The sequence below is a fragment of the Phasianus colchicus genome, chromosome 11, assembly GCF_987193195.1.
Source record: "Phasianus colchicus chromosome 11, bPhaCol1.hap1.1, whole genome shotgun sequence".
Lineage (NCBI taxonomy): Eukaryota > Metazoa > Chordata > Aves > Galliformes > Phasianidae > Phasianus > Phasianus colchicus.
The window spans coordinates 19,337,082-19,354,641 of NC_143446.1; the positions used below are offsets into that span (position 1 = coordinate 19,337,082).

Genomic DNA, 17,560 nt, shown 5'->3' on the forward strand with positions numbered 1-17,560 from the left:
ACACGGATGATTCAGGTATTGAAGAGGTGACCTGGCGAAACTTAAAAAGTCAGTGTTAAGCTCCCCAGAACAAGGATGATGATACTACGTGATGTAGAGCACCAACTAGACAATCAAATAAAGAAACAAATCCAGATCTGACTGAAATGACTGGGTGTAGAAGAGATTGGGGACAAGGTGGGGGGTGGAGGAGAAAGGGAAGGGGTGGAGAGAGAGAAAAGCAATTACTTCTAGCATGGTTTAGGAACTGCAAGTACAAAGAAACATTTGTTTGGCATAAAATGTTGTTGGACGTTGTAAAAGTTCTCATGTTACTTATAATTTATACATTGAGAAAGAATGGTATGAACCTTTTCCAACCTTTGTAGTCACTTCACTAAAGCTTTCGTGGGGAAGTTTATGCTTAATGGTAAATGGCAACAGAAGTCATAAAATTTTAGCAGGCATTTCAGTTGTTTATACGTGTGCTTTGTAAGTGTGGCTCAAGATAAAAACGCTTTCTGCACTAATATATTTGGGAGAAATGATGATGAAATTTATCTCACCATCTTTAACACAAGTGGAAAATGTCCCTTTTTCGTGTTGAAACGGAGGCCCTCAGACACGTGTGGGGGTGTTGTCTGTGACAGAGTCAGGAACTACAGCTGTGTCTCTTCGGTCCACGTGTTTTAAGGGCACCTTCCAAAAATACCTTCCTTGCAAACAGAACACTGCCTTCCCTAAGGTATTTGTCTGATCAGCATCACTTACTTTGGGGATATAAAGCAACAGTGGGCATCTGGAGGATGCAATTCAGCAATCCCAGAATTTTGTTCCCAGATACTTGAGGTTCAGACTTGCTTGCTTTGGGAAGGCTGGAGGAGGGGTGGGACCTTGGTGTGAGCTGAAATTGGTGTGAAATGCTGGCAGCAGTAACTGAGGAATAACTTCTGGAGATCCTGTTAGTGCAGGACCAAAGTGAATCAAATGGTGGTGACTGACGTTATAGCTTTGGAAAAGCACAGTACTGGCAAAATGCTCTGAGCTATAACCTGGCTTCTGGTGCCATGAGATCCTCCTTACAATGAGCTGTGCTTGAAGTTCACTGTGTTTGTGTGTTAGTAAGTCACTCTTTGCAGAATGCTGACTTTGGGTTGGGCTGAGAACATGAGGGAAGCCCAGAGTGCATGTGGAGCAGCAACTGGAGCTGGGAGAAATGGAGCCTGTCAGCCTGCTTCAGGGAAACAGAGGTGTCCTGAGGACACCAGGGCTGCTTTCATTGGCAGAGCTGTGGTAAAAATAGGTGGGGAGATTTGTCTGCTGGTGGTGGAGCACGAGAAGGGAGAGAGTGCTGGAGGCTGAGTGAGGAAGGATGGAGTTCAGATCAGGTTTGGAGTGCAGAGTAAGAGCATAACGGTGGAGGAAAAAGAAGGGCAAAAAGAAATAGAGGACATATTAGATGGAAAAACCTGAAGTACCAAGCTGGAAAGCAGTAATAGGCCTTAAAAGTAAAAAGAAAGTTAGTAGTTCAACCCACTGAAGTTGCAATGATGGTTTACCAGTAGTTGTTGCACATATTAAATGCTAATATGTCTTCTGTCCTTAGAATATTACAGGAATGCTTGGAGGTGTGTGGGCTCATTTTTCTCTCTTCCTTTTCCCACCCCCCCAGATGCAGACAAGGACCCAGTGTGGCTTGAGGTTGGGTGGTGATTACAGTCTGTGAGATTTCAGTGATTTTTTTTTTTTTTCTGGCTTTCAGGACCACTTTAAATGATGCTGTGGTTTGGTTTGTTTGTGTTTTGTTTGGGTTTGATTTCCTTTTTTTTTTTTTTTTTTTAAGTCCAGTGCATCTCTGTCCCTTTGTGTCTTCAGCTTCAACTAATTCTGTTAAAAACCCCCTAAAACTTCCTGCAAAACATAGGACTCAAGAGTTGCGTTCACTAGTGTTTCTTTTTTAAAATGTTGACATGAAAATTCATGGGGAAGTAAATGGCTTGTCTGAATACACTGTGTGCAGATGAGATTCCTGGAAGAAATCCTAGTTGTGGAAGTCTCCAAAAAAAGTAAGTGTGACAATTCCTTAGTTATCTGCACTGCTTTGAACAAGAAAAGGCATTTTACTTATTTTATACAGCTGGAATTGATGCTCAGTCTGCTGCCTGTGAGTATGACCGTGCATCCAAGCAGTGATTGTAAATGAACATGCCTGGGATATGCATGGATTTATGTGGAAAGTATGAACTAGAGTTGACCCTCCAGTCAGGTTAAAAGCAGCACAGTATTTCATTAGGAATGATTTGTGCTTAAATGCACAGAGACGGATTGCTGCTTTGCAAATGAAACGGGTCAGAGCTGGCAGCAGTGGCAAAGCAGAAACAGAGGCCGGGGCTGCAGCTGCTGGATCTGCTCTGTTTCTTGGATGTGCTTTCACAGAGACTTCATTTGTGTTCATTTCGGATGGGAGCATAGCAGTGTGCTAAGCCCAGCATGTTTGCTTGATGCGAGACACTGGTGCTGCAGTGAGGCAGCCCGTCTGCCAGCCTGCCAGCAGCTTGTGGCAGCTCTGTGTTTGGGACACACATTCTGCTGGGCCCTGCAGTGCTGCAGGAAGCAGGACGTTGATGGGTTAACTCCTCCAGCAGCCACCTCCTTCCAGAGCGCTGTTTTAGTAGTTGCTGGGCAACACGCTTTTTTTGGCAAGATGTTCAAGGAATGAACCCATATCTCTTAGACTTAAAATACCCTCATGAAGAAGCAGAAGATGAGCGATTCAAATTCTGTTTGTTCTTTTGATCCTAATCCATAGTGTATGCTCTTTGTGAGCACTGTTGTCAGGAAGCAGTTGCCCTGCTTGTCTGGCACTGCCACGGCTGATGCTGGGGTCAGGGGCTTCAAACTGCAAGTTCACCTTCAGAACAGGCATGGCCTGGGCTCTGCAGAGAGGCTTTAACACAGAAATTTTATGTATATATGTGCACATTCCAATTCTTTTGATGGATTTCACTTAAATGTGCAGCTCTGCACTGGTTGAAGTCAGTGCTCCTCCATCACAGAAATGTTTGAGGGCTGTTTTGTTCTTAGCTTTGCCATTAGTGGCGTGAAGGAGAGCATGGAATTTATGCAGTGCTGATACAGGCAGTGGGGTTGGATGATTTATGTGTGTACTTCCTTATTTACCCCTATTCAACTGATGCAAACTGGTTTGCGGCTCAGCATTAGAACTGAGACTGAGGGAATTGGCAATTAGAGGGTCACATACTCAGCTTTTCCAAACACTTTAGAATGTGAAATAAGCTAAAACAAACATCCAGACTCCTCTACCTCTTAGCATAGCAAAAATGTTAGCAGTGCATGAAAGTGCACTTGTTAGGTGGTAAGGTAGGTCAGCTCTGTCCCTGTACTCATCAGAATAATTTTCAGCAGTGTAAGCCCCTAGGTATTGTGTGTTTGGCTTCAGATAAGTGTGCAGCCTGAAGTCCTTGCTCCCCACGTACCTGTGCATGTTGTTCTGTGTCTAGTCTGCTGAAAGCCATTATCAGTTCAGATTGCTCTTTAAACTTTGATGTAGAATAGTCTGAAGTGGGTGACTTGTGTGTGAACTGCCTGAGTTGTGGTGGGTGCTCTGCAGAGTGGAGCAGGTTCCAGGGCTGATGGTGGGACAAGGAACATGCTGGGCAGGGCTGCATGGCCAGGTTCAGCTGTTTTTCTCTTGGAATGAGAGACTTGTAATGCTGGTGAAATGGGGCGTTTTCACTCTGATAACAGTAGGTTACCAGATGAAATTGCAGAATTCCTTTTTTGTTCCAGGCAGAATGTTTGGGAGTGCTTGAGTGCCGAGTTGAAAGCTTAGCATGGTTGCCTGGAAGAGCACTGTGCAGGGTGCTACAGAGTTGTGACTCCTCTGTTCTGTGCTGTCCGAGTCAGACTAAAATGCACGTGCTGAGTACCAAAACTGAACCAAGTGGGACAGCAGCAGTGAGCACCTACTTATCTGACTTCTCTGTTTTCCCAAAGAGGCAAATGTCATGCAAAGAAGAACTGATGCTAAGGGTACTGATAAGGTGTAGTGGAAAATCAAAAGAAACTTCAATGTTAGAATGATGGATGAGGGAAAGAAGGAAAATAGAATCTAATATTGTGCCTATAACATCTTTAAGAGTAAAGTATTGGTCATTTATTGCTGGAAGAATATATCTTGCAGGATACTGTTAAATATCTGCAATACATTTTCACAGGCTTGATGAGGAATCCTTTAGTATGAGTTGAAGTATTTATATAACTGTACCAGAAAACTGCCAACTGTGAGTACGTGTTTGAATTTGATGCCCTTTATCTGATCAAGTAATCCTGAACGCTGCCTCTAAAATGTGAATTTTTAGCCCGCTGCATCCTACATACAAGCAGATGTTATAGACAATTGTCACCGTGGCATTTAGAGCTTTCAAAAAACTGGAAAGACAGAAATGTTGTGTTTTTGCACAGAGTAATGTGCTTTGTATCTGCTGAAGCTTGAAAGGTTCAGAGAAGAATCCAAACTGAGAGCTGCTGCAGCGCGTGCAGGAGCACACCCAACATCCTCCCACCCTTCCCAGGCAGGAGGCAGGCAAGGTGCAGTGCTTTCCTGAACACCTCATTCCCAAACATCTGCTGTATCCTATTGCTGGGGTACCAAGGCCATAGTGGAGGAAAGATCTGTGTGGTACAGCTTACAAGAGTGTCTTTTTAATTTGGCACAAGAAAAGAGCTGTAGGCACTGAACAGGAAGGGGAGATGGGGCTGCTCGGCTTCTGAGGCACACACTGAGCGCTGGCTGAGTTTGCGTGCTGGTCTGTGCTTGGTGTGCTGTGGTTAAGCAGCTGCCTGCCAGCTTCTGGGGTAAGTGCTTTCATCTTCAATGTTTTGCATCTAGATGAAGGCAGAGCGAAGCCCCTTTGAAATATAAAGTGGCCATTAATATGGTTAACTGGAATGCAGCGTGGATGGCACAGTCTGTTGGCTCAGGTACTGTGAAAGAACGGGGAGAGTTGGATTGTGAGTCCCAGTGCGAAGTTTTATGGTCTGTGTGCTTCGTTTGCCCATCTAAAAAATGTAGGTATGGGTTCTTTACTGCTGAAGCAGTAGATGGGGGAACCGGGCAGTGCAGTGACCACATACTGAAAATGAGAAATAAGCAGAGTTCTGGTTCAAATGCTCATTCTTTCTCAACAGCTTTCACAGGTCAGAGCTTTTTCCCCTGTGGAAAGTTCAGCCTATTTCAGGTAGGATCAAGGGAGGGATTGCCAAAAAGCAGTGCTTAGCTATTAAGTAGAACAGTGCTGTTAATAAACCTAGCCCCAACCTTGTAGACAAAAGAATACTGTGGCTTTGTTGCCATAGTTTCAGTGCAAAATCTGACCTTAGCTACAATAACATTCGGTTAGAAAGAACTAGCTAATCAGTTTTCTAAAATTAGTGTGTTCCCTAGTACATAAGCCAGTATGAACAGGATATTTAATGAAATATTATACTTAGTCACAAGAGCCCAAGGGAGTGAAATGCCTTAATGAATTGTGGGGGTGGGGTGACATTGGTACATATCTTTTAATATAACAAAGTTATTAAAATTTGTGGCTTGCTTAAAATTTAGGGTATTTCAACAGTTGTGTTCCATATACTTTACTCTGTTTCTTCTGAAAGCTTTTGCTCTGTAAGCTGTGAAGACTAAGATGCTAGTGGCCTTCATCTATACTGAGTATCCATGTGCTGCTGCCAGAGGGCCTTCAGGGAAACTGCAGACTTACTGCCAGCACTTGTGGCTGGGAGAACCTGAGTGCTGTAGAGGTGGAGGGGCCTTGCACAGAAAGGTGCAACTACTAAAGCGGATGGGTAGAGTCATCAGCGAGAGGTTTGTGGGGAAAGAACTGTGTATGTATTGGAAGAGAAACAGGTGTTAGGAATGAGACCAGTCCTTCCCCAGTTGGCTAGAGTGAAGTTTTCTTATATGTGAGTTGTTGGTTTTTTTGGGTATAAATATGTAAAAAATGCAAATGTGGGGGAGATTAACCAAGCTGGTGGTATCTCTGCAGCTGTAAGTCTGGGAGGTAATGCTGGCAATGCTTCAGTTTGTCTGAGAGCAGTCAGAATGAGAATGATGAGGCCTTGGATGAGCATAGCAAACCATAAAAATGGGCTGTAGTGAAAGCCAGGCCTTGTCTGGGTGCCTGCAGCGAGCAGCCTGTGACACCTGCATCTTCCTCTGTTCCCATATTGCTGCTGGAGATTGAATGCTCCTTTGTTTCCATTGCAGGATTTGGGTTCCTCTTTCAGGATGATCCTGCCATTCAAACTTCTGCCTCTGTGCTCATCACCAGGTTAGAGCAGAAGCAGCGCCTGGAACTGTTCAGGGAAGCAGAGGCCTACCCAGCTCTGGGGAGCTGCTCTGGCCCTGCAGCACACAGGGATGCTGAGCATGTGAGCTCTTCCTAACTTATTGTGAAAGTCAGAGCCTTTAGGCTGTCATGTCTCGTGGGAATGTTTCAGATACTGGAATAGCCATTACAGATTGACTGATGCTAAATGCAGTGTTCCTGGAAAATTTTATTCTAATGAAATGTGTATTATTCAGAACATTAGGAGATAGTTGAGTTACAGTTAACACTTTGTACCTAATTTGTGAAAATACTTGGTGTTGAGTTCTCATATTGGCAATTACTGCGTTTTGATTATGTAACTTACAGAAGTTCAGTGAAAACAGAACTCCTTGTATTTCAGGTGAGGAATCTTTCCTTGGCTCTCAGTCTGATGCTTAGAGTAAGAAATCACCTCCATGCTCCATGGCCAGCAGAGAAGCAGTGACACTGCTCAAAGCACTGCTGCAGGATTTGCTCCTGCTTTAGCTGGAACAGATTATCTCTGGTTCAGATTTTATTAAGTGTACAAAACGCTTTGCTATGCAAAAACAATCTGGTAGTACTTAGACCTTGTATTCAGTGAATGTCAGCCCTTCTGCTTGTTGAAGTTAAAAATTATACAAGGGAAAAAATAAGCACAGGACTTGCAGGCATGAGGAAGTGAGAACTGGATGAGAGAGTAGCCATCCTGAAAAGGAAAAAATCTTGGCTGTATCCACAGAAATCCTTCCCCCTCCATAGCAGCACGTGGTCCCCAGCCAGCACCAGCTAACTTTAACCAGCCCAGGGAGGCAGGGTTTGGGAGGGACGGTGCCCCCGCAGCCTTTGGGACCGGGGTACGAGCGGAGTTGTTTGTGTTAGGGATTCCAGCCCATGACTGCTCCTTAGGCTGTAAAGCTGGGGCTTGTTTTCTAAGAAACAAGAATAAATCTCAGTATTATTAGAATGTAATCAGTCTCTCTGTGCAAAGAGGAAATGTTTGCTTCCCTCCCTGCAGATTCCGCAGTGAATTGTTAGAGCCTGAACATGCTGGGATACTGAGCATGTCCAGAGAGGACTGAGCTGGAGTTCTGGCTCACCTCGGAAAGCAGAAATGGTGGTACTGATCTGATGAATGCTCCATCAGCCCTGTGTACAGATTTGGATTAATTAGCACCAAAGGTTTCAGAGCAGAGATGAAGAATGATGCGGTGAATTTATAGTTGCACAGATCGAGAAGAGTCTTGGCTGTTTGTGCTGAAGCCAAATTCCAGCATTCTTCTGCTTCTTCCTGTAGATGCTCCTGTCCAAGGCATCCAGCTACCTTTTGCTCTTCATTCGTATCTCAACTTCAGTATTGAGCAAAAGTTGTGTCTTGGAGTTTGTTGGCTTCTGTCTTTCCGAAACATATTGATTTAAATGCAAGTATGTTATCCCATACTTGTGATCACAGCAGAGTGATGCTGGAAAGCCAATAGGACTTGTAGTATTGGACTGCAGGAGGAATTTGGTTACTGAGTTTTTCTGGGAAACAGGAATTGTGCACCTTCACTGGGGGCTGCAGGAGCATCTGGCTAGGGCTGCAGGCACTGCGTGTGCTCATGGCCCAACACCACACAACACATCCATCTTCCATGCCCCAAACAGCAGTACCAGCACCCTGCAAGCTGATGTCTTAAGGACTGGAGGATAAAGTCTGGAGGCAATGCAGGCCTTAAAGATAACTCTTTATTGCTGCTGAATGCTAAAATAGGCAGAAAATTGATACCCTCCTACTCCTTGTCAGGCAGATGGCCCTGGTCATAAAGAATGACAACAAGGAGAAGATCATTCAAATATGATTTACAAGTTCTAATTTCAAATGTGCATTTTTTTTTCCCCATATGCTATCAGTTGTGTACTTAAAGGTTTTGTGTTGTGGGAATTTGGGATAAATAATCTACGGAGTGGTAGCTTCAGTGCTTGATTCCCTTTCAGTGAAAGTAGCAAATCAACCTTGGAAAGAGGAAGAACTGACAATTTCATCCCTATTCAATATTCCCTACTTCTTTGTGTGGTTATTGTAGATTACAGCATTAGCGCTGAAATATGAGACAACTTGACAAATGATAATTCTGCATTTGGATCAGAATTTGTCTGCAGAGAGTCCTTTGGAATTTAACAGCTTATCCATCCTCTGGTCTCTTCTAGGGAGAGTGTGTGTGAATGTATATTTATATAAGTATACATGTATAAAAATGTAAGAGGAGGGTATATGCATAGGGAATTTTATATTTATGTAGTACCTCATATGAGCATCCTCTAGGATTTCACATCAGCATCTTCTGACCTTGATATTATGGCTGGCACTTTAGTTTCTAATTTTTCTGGTGCAAAAATCAAAGGGTGATTTCATAGTTAATTGCTCTTAGTGTTTAGCTGAAGTTACGTTGAATGGCCAGCAGCAATCACTTCTTGGTCCTCCCGTTCCCAGTGCTCACAAGCAGCTTTGAGGACCTCGGGGGCACATGGCTCTGAGAAAATGTTTCTGTAATGAGACAAGTGTGAGTAATTAGTGCTTTGTTTCTATGACCTGTTTGATAGAGGGAAGCCCTCAGCTGTGTTGCAGCTCAACTCATTTCAGTTGGTGTGGACGTGGCCTGAGCACTGAGTGCAGCGTGAGGTGATGGCGGCAGTCGGTTTGGTGAGGGCTGTGGGAAGATGCCCTCAGATGAGGCTGTGTGGTGGGGAGGCTGTTTGTGGGCAGGGAGACTCTCATGTAACTGCTGAAAAGAACGTGAAAACGTGTGAGTTTTTCACTTTCTGAAATTCAAAGGGAAAAAGAAACAAACCAAAACTGTGGGGAAAGCTGTGAAAGTTCTTAGAGAAGTAAGTCAGAAAAAGCAATTCCTTTTTCAGATGTTTTCAGGGAGAGGGGATTGCTGTTCTCAGAAAGCGCTTTCTTCCAGCTTTGTGTTAAAGCTTTCGCTATGGAAATATCTGTGCTATACTGAGAATCTTTGTGATCCTTTGCTAAGGTCTGTTGGGCCCGAAGTGTTTTTGTCTGATAACAGGGAGATGATTAAATGGAGCTGTCAACTTACCGTGCAAAACTAATTCCACCTCGCTGTGCCATGCTTTCCCTTTAGGTGCCCCTGATGTATGCATTTCCTGTATTCTGTATTGTCCCTTTTCTGTGCAGGAAGTGCTGGATCTGTCTGCCCTGTGTTGCTGTAAGTACAGTGAGCTGCTCCTTGCCTTAATGGCCTGCTACTGCTGTAGCTGTAAAAGCACAGTGGCAAGAAATGGGTAGGGATTTGTTTTTGTTAATGGGACAGTTTTGTTTTTATTTTTTAAATAAAGAGCTGAACACTAAACCCTCAGATTAGTCCCACGAATCCATTGCTGCAGGCATTTGTGCTCACTGCGTGCCATCCCTGGCCTGCAGGAGTATCTCTGAGGCATAGATCCTGGTCACCAAGCAGTTAACTGCTCTGAAGAGCAATGCCGTGCTCGTGCTGAGTTTAAATTATGGCTAATACAGGATTAAAATTAAACATTGTGTTGGGAACTAGACATCAAAGTACTTGGGGAGAAAAAAAAAAGTGGCAGGAAAATGAACTGCAGCCTTAGACTTAAAAACCCAGTAACTTTAAAAGACTAACTTTTATCCTTCAGTGAGTTGAAGTGCCTGTCACTTAGAGTTCCTTCCCTCAAGTCGTAGTTAAAGGCTCATTTCAGAAAACCACAGTGACTCAGCTGCTCTGAATATCTCAGCTAGCATGTGGCTCTTGCTGGAAGCCCAAAGATTTTCTTCCACCTCCGAAGATGGTTTTTATTGGTGGATACGTTATTGGAAGAATCTTTTGCACTATGCTAATTTTAAACATAATTTAAATATTTAGACTTTTAAAGAAGCATAAGGGCATTGTACTCTGGTATTGCTAAGTAGAAAGGAGGGCATTTATTTATAAATACTTACTGTTTTGCAAATACAAAGTTATGTTTATCTAGATTTTTTTCCATCATTTCCAAGTGACTGCTCCATAAACAGTGCTAGTATTTATTGCCATGTAATCCGGGATTATTCTGATCTCTGCTGAAGAATTGAAAACAAGTTTCTTGCATTTTTTTCTTCAACTCAGCTAGAAGAAATGAGCAGTGCTTTGACCTCCTGAGATCTGTGTCACACAGGGTCATTGGAGAACATCTCTGCATCAGGCGAGAATTGCACCTTGTTCTGGCTGTGAGGCTGGACAAATCCCCTGTGTGTCTGTCCTGCGCCCCTCCCCACAGCCCTGCGCCGTGAGGACAGTGCCTGCTGTTGGAGTGGTGGTGTGCTGGGAGGTGGGACTGGACAGCTCTTGTGAAATTAGTTGTGTGTCCTGGAGAGAGATGTTTCCATGTGTGTTAAGGGGAAGATTTTAGCAATCTGCAGATTGTATAGATAGAAACTATGTCCATCTACACTTTGATGTGGTAGGTTTGCAATATTTCTTTTCGTCTTCACGTAATGGATAGAAGTCCAATGGTGCTATAGGTACCTGATGTTGGACAGATAGTTGTAGTAATGAAAGAAAGGAAGCTGTGTGATGGAACACACTTTCCATAAGAGACAGTGACCTACAGGGTGACTTCTTGAGTAGTCTGCATCAGGCAGCATCCTGTGTGAGTTTCTGTGCTTTACAGGCCTGGGCAAGCAGCTTGGTGCATTCATATGCAGTTAGTCCAATCTCAATTGAAATTTCTGCAACTGACTGAATTGCAGAAGGCGATGATTCCTGATTGCTAATATCGTTCCAGTGCTAGATCTGAGGGCACAAATGATCCCTTTTTCTCTCTATTTCCCTGTGGTACGCAGAAGTGTTGCCATGGAGGAGAGCGTGGGGCGGCGTGGGCAGGAGCAGCTGCTTCGGGCCATGGAAGGCTGGGGGAGGAGAATGGGAAGAGCTGCACGAATCTGCTCCTGCAAACGGTCCTGAGAGCTCCGTGCTGCCAAGAGCTGGGTGCGATCGTCGGGAGAAGCTTTGAAGGCATGTAGGGATCTTTTGAAGAGCAAGTTGGCGTTCTCCATGCTGGTGGGCAGGGAAAAGATGGCAGAACCGATGTGTGGGCACTTCATGGCCCACTGGGCTTGGTCAAGGTTGTCTTGGCATTGCTCTGCACCTCTATGTATTGTTTGAAGAAATACTGCTTTTCAGTGGCGTGGCTCTTAGAGTGCCTGTTTGCTTATAGATGATTCTGCTGTTCTACAGTGCCAGTATCATATGTCAAAAAGGAAAGTGTATCTGAAAGAAGGGCATAAACCTGACGTTGATCTGGGCATAGAGGCTGGAACATCTGACACCAACAGCTGGGGAAGCATTTTTAGTGTGATTATGATACAAATAATAGTTGAAATAAAAGAGTGATTGTAACAAAGGAAAGAAGGGCGAGGAGCCAGCAATGTTAAAAGATTTCAGTGCCATTTTCTGAACCTTAAGTTTGTCACTGCCTTGAGGCTACTGATGGTGTCTGTGATCCAGGAGGGCTCCTTGCTGACTGCATTGATGCAGGCGTGGGATGTGCTCAGTTGGGGATACAGCTGGTGTTATTTAATAGCCCTCCCCAGCCCGTCCATCACTCTGAATCCAGCTTTCTTTGGCACTGATTGATGTGTTGTCATTATGTCAGTAAGGCAGATAAAATATGGCTTAAAACACTGAAAATACTTATTTATTTGTGTAAAAGGAAATTTGGAAAATGGATTTAGCATGAAGTTGCTTTTCTCCAGACTTTTCAGAAACAAGTGCAAGTCAGATGCATGTGGCCTCAATGTTGGGGCAGTCGTTTGGTTCTTCTCTGGGCAGTGCCTATGCATTGCTGTTGTGGTCTGTGGGCTTCACATAGATTCTGTCCCCAGAATCAACTGAAGGCTGGGAAAAAACACTTGGATCTGAAGTGTGTACTTTGAATGCTAAGGAAAAGCTTTACCTGGGTTGTAGCTTTAGCTAGGCAAGGGTTATATCATCACTTTTTCCCCTCCCCTTCTTTAGATAATAGTATTGCTGTGAAGGCCTCCCAGCTGTGCCCAAGGCACACTGATGTGCAGATTCACTCATCTCTTTGCAGCTGGCAGAAGAGGGGACTGAAATGAAAGGATATGTTGATTCATAAAGGCTGCGGGAAGGCACCAATTAATAGGCTTTGAAACTCATTGACTGGTAAATATTGTGTTCTTGAGGCTAAATAGGCTTGGGAAGCAGGCTATGCTGGGGCTGAGCATGCAGATGGGTGCTCCTTGCCTGGTGTTGCTGTAGCACTGGTGTCACTGCTGCAGGGTCAGTGGGAGCCAGGCATTAGCAGAAGGGAGTTTGTGGAGCACGGGGCAGAGGAGCACCTCTTGGGTTTGTGCAGCTCCTGCAGCAGAGTTGAAGAAGTTGGGAGTTTTATTGCTTGTATGTTTTTGTGAAAGTGTCAACATCGTGCTGGGTTTGGGTTGATCTTTGTCTCAAACAGTCTGGGCAAAAGAGGCAGGAGTTGTCATGTAACGTTATGGCACCTAAATCCAAACTTCTAGCTCTGCTTAGTTGGAGTTAAAGAAATGAACCTTAAACTTTCCCTTAAAGGGATGTTTTAGGTCCTTGTTTTCCTGTATTAAATTTAAGCTCAGTCTCTTTTGAAATTGAAAAAATTAAGAGTGTTCTGCTCATCTTCGTCCAGCAGCACGAGGGCAGCTCTGTACAGCGGGGTGAGGCACGTGGCAGCCCCACACTCACTGTGCTGGGAAGGCTTGGTTTTGCTCTTGCCTGTCTCCCTGCCAAGTGCAAGGCACTCCAGATGATGGCAAGTGCCCCATCAGCACCTCTGTCCAGGCGTAATCAATAGGGATTCTGTAGCTTGTTTGGGATGATGGCATTGCATTAAAAACCAAGGAAAAATCCCGTAAGAGCGGAGCGTAGGCTCCCGCAGGCTGGGACAAATGCCTGTGAGCCTTTGCTGGCAGGCTGCGCTTCCGCTCCTGCTTTCTGAACATTTGTTCTTCCCATTTGCAATCCGGTCCAGTGCAATGGGCTGATTCGCCTTTCTGCTGTCCAGCTGTCTGACTTTAGTACAACGTGGGTTTGCTGCTTTGGCTCAGAGCTTTCACTTGCCTTATTTGGTCAAGTAGTGCTGTTTGGCTGTTCCTGGAAGGGGCTGCTTTACTAGTTTAGGACTATTTTCCACTTTCATTTTTGATCTCTGAAGCTGTGGATTTTGTTCCAGCAGCAGCGCTGGCTAAGCTTAACTCTCTGCACTAGCTGAATGTTGTACACTGTAGAAGTGCTCCAAGTGTTTTGTCCTGCACTGCAGCACGCTGCTATTTTTTGGGCAGATGAAATACATGGCTGTACTTACACTTACAGTATGCACAGCATAATCGTCAGCATAATCTGCTTTTTAAAACAGCAGTCGGAGTGAAGTCTTCAGTGCTAAGACTGTGCCATAGAGGGTTCATCCAGATTTTAATTAGCTGCATGATTTGTCGGTGTGCTGTGTGCTGTTCCTGAGCAGAGGAGTGGCAAACATGAAGGAGGGAGTTGGGCAGATTGGGAGGCATCACTCAATAGGCTTCAGCAAGAGCATCTTTGGTCCCCTGCCAAAAGGAGGGTGACTGTTTAAAGTAGAGACAGGGAAAGGGCCTCAGTAAGTGAGGTGAAAGGCTCAGCCAAACACAGGAACGGGAAGTGAGGAATAAAGCTTTTACAATGGGAAAATGGATGGAGACACTGGTGTTAAACCCTATGTGCGTGAGACTGGAGCTCAGCTCAGCAGCATGGCTGATCTGTTCAAATCCAGGATGTTGTTTCCTATAATTAAGGCAGGTCTGGCTTATTTTGTTGTTATTCCATTTTTCTTCGGTTTGCTAAGCCCTGCACATAGTGCTGCTTAAGTCCATCCATCACCCATTTATTGGAAATTGGAACATCTGCGTGGCAGCACCTTATGGGTACTGCTCTGTGCCATGCTGCTGGTAAGTTTGCTGCAGCCTTCCAGAGCAGAACACAACTTGGAAATTCATTCGATTATCATGAAAAATGAAGAAATGTGTTCAAAACTATCATTGCAGTTCAGTGGGGGCATATGGCAAAGCACTGAGCTGGCCGAATCCAGGGAAGGAGAGAATATAGGCACATGCTGCAGTGCCCTGGGGCAGGGTCTCGGTTTTGTAGGAATTGAATTGGAACAGGAAGAGTCAATGCTGTGCTGTCAGTAAAAGTGCAGATACTGCTTTGGAATATATAAAAAGAACAGATGCCAAAAGACATAGTAAATTATTTTTTTCCCTATTTGACTTGTTGGCAGAGCCTCATGTGGAGCATGCTGTGTAATATTGCACCTTGTTCTTCTAGAAAGATAGGAGCCAACAGAGTGCAGTGGTCAGGAACAGGCTTGCATTTTGGCAGCTTTGGGCACAGCACCCAGCTGGGAGAGGGGATGTTCTGTTGGCCATGTGTGCATGGAAAGAGGAAGAAGCAATGGGCTTAAATTGTAAAAACAAATAGGTTAAGTACAGAAATAGTGGAGCACAGGCAATAGATTGCTTCAGGAGCTATGTCAGGAATAGAGCAGGCATGGCTACTTCTGCTTTTGAGAAAAGGATGAGCTGAATAAACTTTCTGAGGGTCATTCAGCCCTGTGAAGCAGCAGTGTGGGCAGTTGTGTGGAAAGCAGCAGGACCACGACCTGGGGAGTGAGCAGGCAGGAACCAACGGACTTCCAAGCAAGGTATCCCAAGCATGCTGTTACCACGTGAAGAATTGAAGCGCTGAGTTCAGGTTTATTATTTCTTCAGTTCCTCTAACCCAGACTTCAGTAATGTTCTCAAGCATTTCTATAGTGTCCCTCTAACATGGGACACTACGTGAGCTTTTTGCCTAAGCCAAATGTGTTTGGCTGAAATGCATTAAAGGCTGAAAATCAAGTTACTTTATTGAACAGTTGAAAATGTTGCCTTTTGCCTTCTGTGATGCTGTGGTGGCTTGTTTCTCACAGCATGCACGCAGAATGTGTTTAAACAGAAGCAACTTGCATTGTGCTGTTCAGCCAGCTCTAACAGCCCGGCCATGTTCTTTCCATACTGCTCCTCACTGATGCGTTCAGATGGTGTTTGAAATTTGATCTACTCCCTGCTCTTCCCGTGCTCCATATCCAAGCCCTTCCCCGCCCCCTGCCTCCGCTTCCTGGCCTGTCTGGGGCTGCAACTCCATCCTGGAGCAGCAGGAACAAGTGAAGAAGCAAACATGGACATTATATCCAAAGGGGGAACAGTTGAAATAAAATGAAGTGCAGGCAGCAGATGCTGCTGGCAGAAAATGCTGCAGACAGACACTGAAAAGACCCAAAGGAAGAATGTCGCAGTGTTCGTATTCTGACACTGGTGTTTTAGTGCCTCGCAGTGGGATTTATTGTGTAAACTATTAAAAAGGAAATAGAGGATGGCTTCCTGAGTTAAGAGTACAGCTCTCGAGGCTCTGACAAAGGTTGAAGCCAAGGTGCTTTATTTAAAAATGCTTCTGCAGTGCTTACGTATCTTAGTTTGCTGAATCCCCTTTGTATAAAGTATGACATATTTCTCCTTGCTGCATGTAGGGCTTAATTTTCAGTTCTGTGGGAGACGGAAGGGAACTGTCCCTCAGACTTGGTGAGCTTTGCCTCTTGTCCAGGATTTCTTTTTATGCAGGACCAGAGGCGGAGATGAACTAAGATGGTAAAAACATTGGCTGAAACCAGCAGCTTTCTTCAGATCCTGGGTTAATCCCAATTAATGTGTGCAGTTGTGAACGCTTCTCATGTGTTCCTTTAGGTGTTGGGTTTTTTTTTTCCCTTTTTGTTTCCCCTCTCCTCAGCATCCGTAGATACGATGTGCTGCATAGTGCTCCCAGTGGCACAGACAGGCACTCTTTGCCCATCAGGTTTCTCAGGGAGTTGTGTTGACTCCTGGCTGCCTCAGGGTGTGATGTCCTGATGCTGCTGCTGGGAGGGTGCATTGTGCTGAAACACAGCTGGCCTTCATTCCTGCTGCTGGCGTTGCTGCTCCTTGGGGCTTTGTGTCTTCATGAAGCACCTTTACTCAGCACTGCTCATACCAGAGGTTGAAAAACGTAACTGGTCTTTCCTGCAAATGTTTCCTTTTGGAACTGCCTGTATATGTAGTGTCTAAATATTTTTCTCTTTTCGAGTAGCAGCTTTCTTTTTGAAGGAGACCAAAGAGGTTACGTGCAGAAATAAAACAAACACTGGTGTATCCTGAACTCTTCGGTACCTAAAATGTTTACTTAAAGGTGTTTCTCTTCTGTTATTCCTTTGGTGTTTTTTTGGGCACTTTGTTACCATTGTGGTTAGGAGAGCTTCTGGAGGCCTTTGCTTGTTGTGTTGTGTGTGTCATCTTTGCTTTCATTCTCAGTTTTCCCCGAGGCACGGCCACGTGTGCAGAGCATGGTGAAGTTATTTTTCCCTGCAGGGGGAGCTGTGTGCTTCTCCTCCTGCTTGCAGTGAAGTTACCTTGCTCATTTTTAACCAAGGAGCAGCCCACAGCAATGTTTGGTTGTACGGTGCATGTTGGCACACAGGTATTGCAGAGTTACTGACAGCACTGTGTGGAGTCACGTCCTGCTTCCTATTTAAAACACCATTGCTTTTTAATGCATATCGCATTAATGAGTGCTCTTGATTGAATAGGCATTGATATTGTGTCCATCTTTCAAATGTGTGATTTCTTTAGCTCTGAAACCACTGTCGTGGTTTATTTCTTTCCTTGATTTCATGCATCAGCTCTAAGTTAATAATAACTACCTTATTTCCTACGCTGTTACGGTTTGACAAATGAAGTAGTGATTTCCATCAGTAGAACTCTTCATAAATGAGTACAATGACAGGAGAGCCGTTGCCATAACATCTTGCAGATATGAATGGAGGGTTGTTAATTTAACATTAAAAAATATCTTCAAATCACAGGTCACGCAGCCTTTCCATTGAAGTGTTAGCTGCAAGGGGGATTTTTACTTTGTGCTTTAAAAAGAAAAGCATTGAAATTTCTTGGAAAGGGTAAGATGTAACAGATTCCACAGCAGAAAAAAATTCCTGATAATTTTGTCATGTAATTGGTCCAGAGTTGGAATCTCAAAGTGTTGGTTGCCTGGCAGTGACATTGTGATCATGATGAGTGAGATCTGTCAGCTTGATGTACAGATGTCCTTTTGACCTGCATT

General features: G+C 44.4%; 1 protein-coding gene across 1 annotated transcript in view; it reads left to right on the forward strand.

Annotated features, from left to right (window-relative positions):
- ITPR1 (inositol 1,4,5-trisphosphate receptor type 1) overlaps positions 1-17,560 on the forward strand; it is a 150,262-nt gene that overhangs the window by 15,244 nt on the left and 117,458 nt on the right. The gene's annotated exons all lie outside the window — the stretch shown is intronic.